This window comes from Aethalodelphis obliquidens, unplaced genomic scaffold (genome assembly GCF_003676395.1).
Source record: "Aethalodelphis obliquidens isolate GAN/ISIS:26980383/991018 unplaced genomic scaffold, ASM367639v1 scaffold23, whole genome shotgun sequence".
Classification (NCBI taxonomy): domain Eukaryota; kingdom Metazoa; phylum Chordata; class Mammalia; order Artiodactyla; family Delphinidae; genus Aethalodelphis; species Aethalodelphis obliquidens.
Genome location: NW_020837967.1, coordinates 11,991,119 through 12,003,358, shown reverse-complemented (window position 1 = coordinate 12,003,358; position 12,240 = coordinate 11,991,119). Strand labels below are relative to the sequence as shown.

General features: G+C 39.6%; 1 long non-coding RNA gene across 22 annotated transcripts in view; it reads left to right on the top strand.

The window, feature by feature from the left end:
• LOC113628324 (uncharacterized) overlaps positions 1–12,240 on the top strand; it is a 67,256-nt gene that overhangs the window by 869 nt on the left and 54,147 nt on the right. For 6 of the 22 annotated variants that reach the window (XR_003435993.1, XR_003436004.1, XR_003436000.1 and 3 more), the window contains exon 2: positions 588–5,019. This is a non-coding gene — a long non-coding RNA (uncharacterized LOC113628324). The remainder of the gene's footprint in view (positions 1–587; positions 5,020–12,240) is intronic. The other 16 variants (XR_003436006.1, XR_003435996.1, XR_003436005.1 and 13 more) reach the window with 16 other exon arrangements.

Genomic DNA, 12,240 nt, shown 5'->3' with positions numbered 1-12,240 from the left:
TACTCAATTTGCTATTTATTTTGGAATATATAAACTCGTCATGGATACACACTTTTTAATGCTACTTCCTCTCTCCTGAGCTTTTCCCCAACCAGTTGATTTCTCCCTCCTCACCTTACTTAGAAAACCTGGTTCTTTTACTTATGCTCAACCAAGAGTTAAGTTCTATGTAACATTACATCCAAAGTTGAGTACCTGAGATACTTATCTATTTAACAGTAAGTTGGAAAAATGAATCTTCCTATCAAAATCTTATTGTGATTTAACTAACGTCGATTTTTTTTGTCTGTGTCCCTACTGACCTCACTTACTTCACGAATCCTTGCAGAAAGCTTCCTAAAACGTTCAGTACAGCTCCATTTCCCATTTATATGCAAAATTATGGGGACCCGGGAGGAGCCATTTCAAGAAAGCATCTCTTCTTTGGTCTGGAATATGTACCTCCCCTTTCACAGTAGAAAAACGGGTGTTTCCCGTTTCTCTGAGAAGAAACAAGTCCCTGCCTCTCCCTGGTATCATTTTCTTTCTTTTTTCCTTTATTATTATATGTGCAAATTAGCAGTGTTTATTTTCTTGTTTGTTGTCAGCAATGCTTTGCCCTCCTGATTGAAGCTTTATACCTCAAGTGGAAATTTGATGCCAAAAATTGAAAGGGAGTCAAGTGGTAATTCAGAGTAAGTCTGAAGAGGCTTTTATGTATTTTGTCTCTCTCACTGGTCCTGTTTCATTTTACTCATATCTTAATCTTATTCTGAAGAGCTGTCCACATAGAAAATACTTTAGTATGGGAGAAGATGCATGTAAGCAAGAATCAATCATGCACGATGATTTAGTGCTCAGAACTAAGTAAGAAAGAACAAAATAAAGTTAGGCTTTGGTACATTGCCTTAAATGTCAGCCAGTAATTATTTGTAAAAAAAAAATGATTTTTCCTTTACATTATAGCAAGTAACAACTAAAATGTATGTAGGATGGTATGTTCAGAGTGAAATGGAAGGTTCATTACTCATATAAAATCCTGGCTAATTAAAAGTACTATACTTTGTGGCCTAAATGATCTAAGTTTGCCATATATGTTTCACCACAGAATAATCTATTTCACTTTCATGGAGAGAAATTAAGATGTCTCTGTGGAAAAAGTTTCATCTTCCATCTGACTAAGGAGAAGAGTTATAATGAGTGAGCTTTGTTTCTATTTACTATAGTTGTAAGAACTGAATCGCTGGGGGCTTTTTGTTTGTTTTTTACTCACTGGCTTAATTTTAGCTAACCTCTCAAGGAACAAACGAATCAGGAATCACAAAGGAGCAGCACTTGAGTTCCTTGTCCATGACAAAGGTCTGGAATTCACTGAACACCCTCCTTTACTATCTTAAGATTGTATATCAGAATCATTTTCACCAACAGAGAACTTTGGGCTGACATTAGCACCTGAGCTAAAGTCTGCACAGATTTCAAACCTGTTCGCAACCCCTTATCTACACCAACCTTCAAAGGCATTTCTACCCATTCCAAGTGCAATACTACCTGCATAAAGGTAATTACAATTACCCACCTCATCCCACCTCCAACTCTATCATCTCTCCCAAATTGAAACTTGGCTAACAGGATACTCAAGAAACCATCATGCTCATTTTGAAAAAACTGAGATGTAATACATGCTGTGGAGTACTTAGTATTTACTGTAATCTACTATTATTTTAGGAAATAGTTTTTGTCCATTTTAATAGAATTTGTTAAAACTTTCTATAATTGCTGTCAAGTAAAGGGAAATTGCTAGTAGTGGACTGCTTTTATTCAGTCCTAATCTAATATTATGACCTTTTCCTCTAGGTCTAAGGCATTTCCTCTTCCTCATTTAATAGGGCTATTTTTTTTTACCTCTGGTACTCAATTACAAGACTCATTCCTTCATCTTGGCTGACTTCTGCTTTCAGAATCAACCAAGATTTCATTATACTATTGATGGATATTTCAGCCTTTTGCTCTTTCATAATCTTAAGTAAAAATTTTATGAATAGAGTGTTTTGAATGAAATAAGCATTAAAAAAATTACATAACAGCTAATATCACTCTGTTTACAGGGACATTTAGCATGCAAGAATACTTAATGCCTTTTATCCTCATATCAATAGTACATTTACTATTTAGATGAAATTAAAATATAATTATATTTGCCTCTTTCCTAATGAAATAACATATTGCATTAAAATAGCATACATGTTTATACTGTCTTCTTTCTGAATCTTAATAAGCTAAAGTTTTTTTGACCGGTAAATAGCAAAGTACAAAAAATGTGCAGCTCAAAATAGTAAAAACAAATTCTTAACATGGAACTGTACACTCCTGTATGATCAGGCCGCTCAGTATGGCTCTTCTCTTGCTCTTTGTACATCCCCGCTCAACCAGTCCCTGCTTCACCTACTCAGGTGAACAGTACTTGCCCCCCTGCCGCAGCTAGTGATTGTTCTAATCCTTTGGCTCCACCTGCTATTTTATTAAAGGGAAACATCTGCCCTCATGATGGTTGTTAACCTGAGGGGCTGTGAGGGACACGCCCCAGCTGGTTTCCCTGGTAACTGATGAGCCAATCGGACATCAATTCCCCCTATAAAAGGAAGCCTCCTTCTTCCCCGAGCAGTAAAGATGGCTGCTGTGGCGTGTCTGCTGTGCGTGTGGGGCATTGCACCAGGACCCTCTATTTCAGACAGGTAAGATCCCCTATCCAATATTACTGATCTCTGTCACTGTCTCAAGGCTCTTTCTTCAGTGTCCAGGCTGTGCAACTACAATACAAGGCTTGCAGGCCTGCAGAGTGCAGCACAACAGCTGGTGAGCAACTCAGGGCACCAGGGAAACTCCCATGAGCACTGAGATGTTGGGAAATAAGAACAGGGAATGGACACTTGTGGAGTTAGTCCTGGGGTGGCTGTCCACTAGCATGTGGGGCCCCAAAGTTGTGAGAGGTAATTCCGAGGTGGCCATCCACTAGTGTGGGCGTGTGTGGCAGCTGTCTACCATAAGAGATATCTTTCTCTTCCATTTATGTTGATAATAGCCTGTTAACCTCAGAGTCTCTTTCAAGTTTAAGAGCAGCAGCCCCGTGCTCGTGGTTCATCTTGGCTGCACAGGGATGGCTGGTGAATACAGACAACACAAGCACCTGGATTATCTACAAAATACAGGCATACCCCTGACCCACCGCCCCTAAACAATTACAGACACAGGTTTTAGGGATAATAATTCAGGAACAGACTTGTAAATTAGACATGGCCAGTTACCCAGGTTTGGCTGGGGCCTGTGACAATGGCAAAATGATAAGACTAACCTATTTTGGTCATAGCTATGGCCACGATCAGAGCAATGATACAGTGTGAGCGAAGAGCTATATGCAGTCTACAGTGCATTACAACAGGTGGAAAACATTATAAAAGGCCTACGTAAGTCATCGAGCAATGCAAAAACCCACTATTCAGGGTCTAGGAGAGCTGTGCATGACATACAGGACTCCCATCGACATTGATAGTGACCAAGGAACCCACTGTACCCACCGAAAAGTTCAGGAATGGGCCTCTAAAAATGACATATGCTGGCATTTCCACCTGCCCTACAACTCCACTGCTGCTGGGCTAACTGAAAGGATGAAAGGACTAAACAATTGAGATGTGAAATCTGTAACCAAACATCCCAGGAGCAATCATCCCAGTGCCTGTGCCACGTTAGTCCAGAAACAACTAGTCAACACCATCCGAGTTCAACTGGTGACCACCAAAGGACCGCTGCCAATTACAGGTCAGGACAATGACTCACTTTTGCCCTTGCCACAGAATCTACCCCCCGAGAAACACATTATAAAATGGCCCTGGGACTGGCAAGTAAGTCCTCAGTAGTTTGGATTTGCCGCCCTGTGTGGGGAATAGAATTAGGGACTTATAGATCTCACCTGTCTTCTACCCGGCCCCGCCTAAGACTACTAAGGTAATTGATCCGGGCCCCATAATGCAGAAAAGCACCATTATTTTAACCTGTGGTCTGTTACTCCGCCTCTCCAGTATTTGACATCAGCTGTGCAAACTGGGTGTGGACAGGTGGTGTGGCACTGTAGGCCACGACAAAAACCACAGGTAGGTACGGTATTATCTCAGAATGCTGTTACTGCTTGTATTTTGCTTAATGGTCATGATCCCTGTATTGTGCCTGTTAAATACCTTACACTTCATCTCTCATGTAAGTGGAGGGAATCTGTTCGTGGGCTAGGTAACAACGATGGCCTCACTGCCAGATGAATTTGATTGCAGGGTCTATGGCAACATGCCGTTGTCGTCCTCCTGTGGACGTCCATGAAAAATTGAGCCAGTAAGTGACTGGCTCCAAAGTTTGCCCACCGCTTAGACTCTGTCTGTGTTGTCTCTGTGGTATTTGGTTGCAGTGCACCTCTACACACCTGACCTAGGTATACTGTGGAAGGGGGTGGACCAAGACGGTAAAGGTGGTGTGGGGTATGTAGGGTGGAGTGCATGCTCAAGCCACTCAAGATGGCTGTTCTCTTGCTTTTCCTCCATCCCCCTCGTCGACCATCCCTGCTTCACCTACACTCTACTTACACGAACTTGCTTGCCCTCTCCCCCAGCTAGTGATTGTTCTAATCCTTAGGCCAGAACGGCTCCGCCTGCTCGTTTATTAAAGAGAAACATCTGCCCTTGTGATGCTCATTAACCTGAGGGGCCGTAAAGGACATGCCCAGGCTGCTGGTTTCCCTGGTAACTGATGAACAAACCTGACGTCAATTCCCCCTATAAATGGTAGCCTCCTCCTTCCCTGAATAGTGAAGATGGCTGCCCTTTCCTGTCTGCTGTACACGGTGGGGAATTGCTCCAGGACCCTTTGTTTCAGACGTGCAAGATCCCCTATCCAATATCGTTCTCTGTTGCCATTTTCAGGCTCTTTCTTCAGTCTCGGGGCTGGGCAACTACAAGGTGTACAGGCCTGCAGGGTGCAGCCTAGCAACACCTGAAAAGGGTAAGGGCATTACCTGACATTTCTTTTCATGTAGCAACAATGTATCCTACAAACATAGACCTTATTCCTCAATTATACTCAAAGATAAATTCAACTCCTGCATTTTGCTAAAAAGGAAAATAGGCAAGTACTCAGCAAGCACTTAGTGAATTAATAAATGAAATGTATTAAGGAATATGCTGCACAATACCTAATATGAAACACTCAGAAAAGTTCTGAAAATGCTGGTTGCTGTGGACATTGTCAACCGAGATTTTTCTGAACTGATGAAAAATGTCTGCACCGGGCTTCCCTGGTGGCGCAGTGGTTGAGAGTCCGCCTGCCGATGCAGGGGACACGGGTTCGTGCCCCGGTCCGGGAAGATCCCACATGCCGCGGAGCGCCTGGGCCCGTGAGCCGTGGCTGCTGGGCCTGCGCGTCCGGAGCCTGTGCTCCGCAACAGGAGAGGCCACAGCAGTGAGAGGCCCGCGTACCGCAAAAAAAAAAAAAAAAAAAAAAAAGTCTGAACCACAGGAAATACGTTTCACAGAAGCTGTGCTTCTGCGGAGCCCCTAGTGGAGGCTATTATTCCTAGCACAGATCATGGGCCTTGTGTTAACTGCTGAAGTGCTCTGCACCACATGTCACCACATGACTAATATTCAACCCTGATGGCTTCTACTGCATTACCTTCCCTCACCTTGCATTCATCTTTTCTTTTTCTCTAGGTTTCCTCTTCTTCATCTTCACCATATGAATTTTTTTATTGATATATAATTGACATAGCCCTAGACTCACTTGTTTAAAGCTTACAATTCAGTGGATTTTAGTATACTCATAGGACCATCTAATTCCAGAACCATTTTCATCACCCCAAAAATCCTCACACCCGTTAGCAGTTACTCCCCGTTCCCCTCCCCCGCAGACTCTGGCAACCACTAATCTACTTTGTCTCTATGGATTTGCCTGTTCTGGATCCCTCACATGAAAAGAATCATATGACATGTGACTTTGGGTCTGACTTCTTTCATTTACCATGTTTTCAAGGTTCATCCATGCTGTAGCATGTATCAGTACTGTATTCCTTTTTATTGCCGAACAATATTCCATTGAATGGATATATACTACATTTTATATATTCAGCAGTTGATGGACATTTGAGTTGTTCCCACATTGGGGCTACTATGAATAATGATGCTATGAACATCATGTACAACTTGCACAATATATGTGGATACGTGGATGATACAGTGACTCTATTTAACTCTGTGAGGAAATGACAAACTGTCTTCCATAATGGCTACACCTTTTTTGCGTTCTTGTTAATGTATTAGGGGCCCAATTTCTTCTCATCTTCACTGACATCTGTTATTTCCCATTTAAAAAAAATTATAGCTATCCTGGTTGGTGTGAAGTGGTATCACGTTGTGGTTTTGATTTATATTTCCCTCCTGACTATTGATATTGAACGTCTTTTCAGGTGCTTACTGGGCATTTGTGTATCTTCTCTGGAGAACTGCCTATCCAAACCCTTTGCTCCCTTTTCTTTTTTTTTTTTTTTTTTTTTTGCGGTACGCGGCCCTCTCACTGTTGTGGCCTCTCCCGTTGCGGAGCACAGGCTCCGGACGGGCAGGCTCAGCGGCCATGGCTCACGGGCCCAGCCGCTCCGCGGCATGTGGGATCTTCCCGGACCGGGGCACGAACCCGTGTCCCCTGCATTGGCAGGCGGACTCTCAACCACTGCGCCACCAGGGAAGCCCCCTTTGCTCCTTTTTAACTGGGTTGTTTTTTTCATTATTGAGATGTAAATGTTCATATATTCTGAACACTAGCTCTTGTCAGATATGTGAATTGCAAACATTTTCTGCCATTGTATGCATTGCCTTTTTACTTTCTTGGTAGTCTTTTCATGCACATCTTTTAAAAATTCTGATTAAATACAATTTAAATATATTTCTTTGTTTCTGCTTTAGGTACCATATATAAGAAACCCGTGCCTAATTTAAGGTCACAAAGATTTACACCCCTGTTTTCTTCTAAGAGTTTTATAGTTTTAGCTCTTAATTTTTTTTAGGTTTCCAGTTCATCTTGTTTAAATATTTGTATTCAGTGTGAGGAAGGGGACCAAAATTATTCTTTTGTATGTGGATATACAGTTGTCTCAGCCATTGTGGACAAAATTATTTTCTCACTGAATGAACTTCGCATCATTGTTGAAAATCAAGGCCATAGACTGGTTTATATCTGGACTCTTAATTCTATCACATTGATCTATATGTGTATCCTAGTGCCAGTAGCAAGCTATTTTGGTTACTGGGCAAAAATAGTAGTTGGAATTTTGACAGGGATTAAATTTACTCTGTAGATTAACTTGGAGACTTCTGCCATCTTAACAATAAGAAATCTTGAAAACCTTGCAATCCATTTAAATGCAATGTCTTTCCATTTATCTAGGTCTTTAATTTCTTTCAAAATGGTAGTTTTCAATGTACTATCCTTGTACTACTTTTGTTACCTATATTCCTAAGTGTTTTTTATGCTATTATAAGTGAAATTTTTAAATTTCACTTCTGAATTGTTCATGGCCAGCATATTAATTTGCTGTGGCTGCCAAAACAATATCACATGCTGAGTAGCTTAAACATAAATTTTCTTAGTTTTGGAAACTGATCAAAGTGTCAGCAGGTTTGGTTTCTTCTGAGGCCTCTCTCCTTGGTTTGCGTATAGTTACCTTCTCTAAGTGTCCTCACATAATCTTGGCTCTCTGTGAGTGCATCCCTGAAGTCTCTCTTTATGTCCAAATTTTCTCTTATTAAGGACACCAGTCAGATTGGATTAGTGCCTACACTAACAGCCTCACTTTAATATATCCTCTTTAAAGAACTGATCTCCAAATAACAGTAACATTCTGAGGTACTATTTATTAGGGCTTCAACATATGAATTTGGAGGGCATACAATTCAGCCAGTAACAATTGGTATAGAGAAACACAAATGATTTTTTGCTTATTAGTCATGTATTCTGCAACCTTACTGAACTCATTAATTCTAATAGTTTCTTAATATGTATGGGTTCTATAGTTTTCTATATGTAAGATCATGTTATCTGCAAATATAGTTCAACATCTTTATTTTGAATATGACTGGCCTTTTTTTTTTTTTTTTTTGCCTGATTACCCTGACTAGAACCTCCAGTACAATGTTGAATAGAAGTGTTGAGAGTGGATGTCTTGTCTTGTTCTTAGAGGGAAAGCTTTAGTTCTTTCATCATTAAGTGTAATGTTAGTTGTCAGTTTATCATTGATGCCCTTTATCAGGTTGAGCAAGGTACCTTCTGTTCCTGGATTGAGTGTTTTTTTTATCATGAAGGGATGTTGGGTCAAATTCCTTTTTCTACATCTACCAATATGAGTGTGCATTTGTTCCCTTTATTCTATTGGTATAGTATATTGATGAACAAACCTTGCGGTTATGATATAAATTCCACTTGGTAATGGGATATACTCCTTTTACTAAGCTTCTGAATTCAATTTTCTAATATTTTTGGAGAATTATAGCAACCATACTGCTAAGAGATACTGATCTGTATTTCTTGTGATATTGTCTTTTGTCTAATTTTGGTATCGGGATAAAACTAGCCTCATTAAGTTAGGAAGTATTCCCTCTTCTATTTTTTTTTGAACAATTTGAAGAATTCGTATTCTTTAAACATTTGGTAGAACTCGCCAGTGAAGTCATTTGGATCTGGGTTATTCTTTGTGGAAAGCTATCTTGATCACTAATTAGTGATTCATACCACTGTGTTCAGAAAAAGATTTCAATATTTTAAAATTTACTGAGAATTGTTTGGTGAACCCATCTAGTAAATTTTTCAAGCAGTTATTATACTTTTCACCTCCAGAATTTTTATTTGGTTCCTTTTTATAATTTCTATTTCCTAATCAACATTTTCTATTTGAGATACCATTTCATAATTCATAAAAACTCATTTGGGCAGTTTCCTTTAGCTCTTTTGAACATTACTTAAAACAGCTGATTTAAAGTTTTGTTTTCATCTAGTGAAACATCCTGCACTTCCTCTGATTGTTTCTATTGATTGCTTTTTCCCCATGCGTGGGCTATTCTTTTCTGCTTCTTGGCAAACTTCTTTTTTTGCAAACTGAACATTTCAAATAATGTGACAACTCTGTAACTCAGAAGATATCCTCTACCCAGGGTTTGTTGTTGCTGTTCGCTGTAGCCACTGCTGTTTGTTTAGTGATTTTCCTGTACTAATGTGAAATCTGTATTCTTTGCCACATGTGGCCACTTAAGTCTCTACTTGGTTGGCCTCACAGTTGCTGATCAGGTTTCCTTAAAGGACTGGAACTGAATTTTCTGTCTTTGCTGAGGGGCTTGTGTGTATGTTGTATGCTTTCAACGTTCAGCCAGATTAATTTTCACCTCCACTGTAAGTTCCCACTTTCTGCTGACCATGGCCTTATGGTCAGCCAAAGATGAGGCACTGTAGTCTTCTAAGGTCTTTCCCCAGCAGGCACATAGCTCTACACATGCATGTGGCCTTCTAGATTCCAGCAATATATGTCCGAGTTTTGAAGAGCCACTATAGGCATCTCATTCTTCAGGTTTTCCTTAAGATTTTTGGTTAATCTGTGTTCCCCAATAGTTATCAATCTTCCCAGGCAGCTGCAAAGATAAAGCACTTGACTAATTGTTTTCACTGCAACGTAAGGAAGGCGGCTTTTAGTATAGAGTGTGTTCCAAGTCAGCCTTGAAAGTGGGTCTTCCAGGGACCCTTCAGACAGGTAAAATAATGACCATACTTTGGAAATAAGGCTTTGAAAGAGATCCAGTTCTACTCGCTCACTACTGTAGATGCCATTCTGCACCAGGAATGCAGAATGTTACCTATTACAGCTACAACTGAGCTGGAGAGCAGCATAGGGCTAGAACATGATAAAATGCCCAAAAGCTCACTGTTCTTGAGAGTCAACCATTTTTCTTGCATTAATACTCCTTGGGTTGCTGCAAGCCTTTGTTTAATTTCCAGAATTCTGAAAAGATTTTTCTGATAATTTTGCCAATTGCTTTTATGGAAGAACAAATGTTCAGAGGTCCTTCCTCTACTATTTTTGCTGACATCCACCCCTGCTTTTTTAAAAACAGTCTGAAAACTTTGGGGATTAGGAGGGTAATAAATCTGAAAGAATTAGAGAATCACAGGAAGAAAAATATGTAAAGTTTTAAATATCTAATTTAATTCTTTGAAAATGTAGACGAGAACAGTAACATTTGTATATTTTAAGAAGTTTAAGAGACTTACAAAATATACTGGTTCACTTTTAACACACTTCACTTTTAAAAATTTAACATGTCAGCATAAAATATTCATATATTTAAACTCATTAACCTCATGAAGCTCGCTCCTACCTAAAACAGCTTTGTCATCTATTCCTCAGTGCCCCTTTGTATAATTTTTAACTAACGAGTTATTCACTTTTAATCTTTAAAATAGAAATAAACAACGTACATGGAAGTTGACTTGTTAGGAATCTCAGCATATAATTCGACTGAACTTATTTTCTCACTTGTCTTTTTCTGAAGTTCTTTGTAAACAAATCTGTTTCAGCTGATTCATGTCTGTTCAGTCTTAACAAGTAAACAGAAAGAATGCAGTATAATATTCTGCATTTCTTAAAAGTAGAATTTTCCTTAAATGTCTTTATATGCAAATGTTGACTAAAATGAGTCATTAAAATGATCAATTACATTAGATAACAACTATTTTACTGCTAATTGATATTGATCTTAGCCCACTATTTTGTGCTTCTCAACATCATTTCTAGCTCGATTTCACCGTGTCCCTGAAGTGACACTAAGATCCCAAATAGACTCCCAAATGTTTCAAGGTCTCTAACCTCCTTTTGTAAAAAAAAAACTGTGGTATACTGGGCTTCCCTGGTGGCGCAGTGGTTGAGGGTCCACCTGCCGATGCAGGGGACACGAGTTCGTGCCCCAGTCCGGGAAGATCTCACATGCCGCGGAGCGGCTGGGCCCGTGAGCCATGGCCGCTGAGCCTGCGCGTCCCGAGCCTGTGCTCCGCAACGGGAGAGGCCACAACAGTGAGAGGCCCGTGTACCGCAAAAAAAAAAAAACCCAAATGCTGCATGAAATTTAACTTTTACCTGATTTTTTTTTCATGTTAATATACTGTATGAAAATCTCTATTCACGTTAAGATTCATAACACATACCGAAGGTAATATGTCCTTTATGGCACTGATTTTTATGGCACTGGTTGTTTGCAATAAGCATGTTTTGTATCCTGTTAGTCTACTTTTAGCCTTTATTCTAACATAGGCTTCGCTGTCACTTGTTTCAGAATTTCCCTGGAAATCTGGCTTGCCCCTTAAGGTCTCCTTTGCCTCCTTAAATATTACTTTTTTTTTCTAACTAGAAATTGTATTTTCATTTCTAGTTTCTTTTTTCTTCTCCCATAAGAAAATACCATATAGTGAATCAACTCTAAACACATTACTGCTAGGAGGAAAAATTAATAACACAATTACAGATAATGTACTATTTAAATTTGAGAATAGTTAATAGGTTACCACAAGTACAACCACCTTTACTAAGGAATGAAGTCCAACCCTCACATGGGATGTGGATGATTAAAATCAACATATACAAGAGGCAGGATTGCTCATGCAGTGTGATGCAAAAGCTTGAGAAGTGAAAGGGTGTGGTAAAAACTCAGCTGTACAGTCAAATGAAACTTGATGGCTCCAGCAAGTTTCCACACGCACACATAAACAGGCTAATGTCAACCACAGTCATCTCAGGGATTCTTAACTGTGCCCCTTTTTTGGTCAGAATAAACCCCAAATTCAGGAGATCATATTCACTTCACATGAACCCTCGGCAGATCTGGACTCAAATTTTTAAAGACTATTTCTGTTGCTTGTTAAATACTGTAAAAATTCTATTATATTAGAGGGATCAGTAGACAAATACATAGGAAGCTAGTTCAGAGTAATCTGAAGGGCAATCCTCATTTTAATGGAAAAGAAGTTTAAAGTAGCTTTCAAAGAGTTGATGGAAATGGTATGATCAAGTTGGATATGACTCCTTTCACAGTGTTTTAAAACCAAGTGGCTCTAGCCAGCATCTTTAAAGAGAGGAAGATGCAAATATCCCGTGTTACAAAGGACCAACTCTGCCATTTAAAATTTTAACCCTCAAAC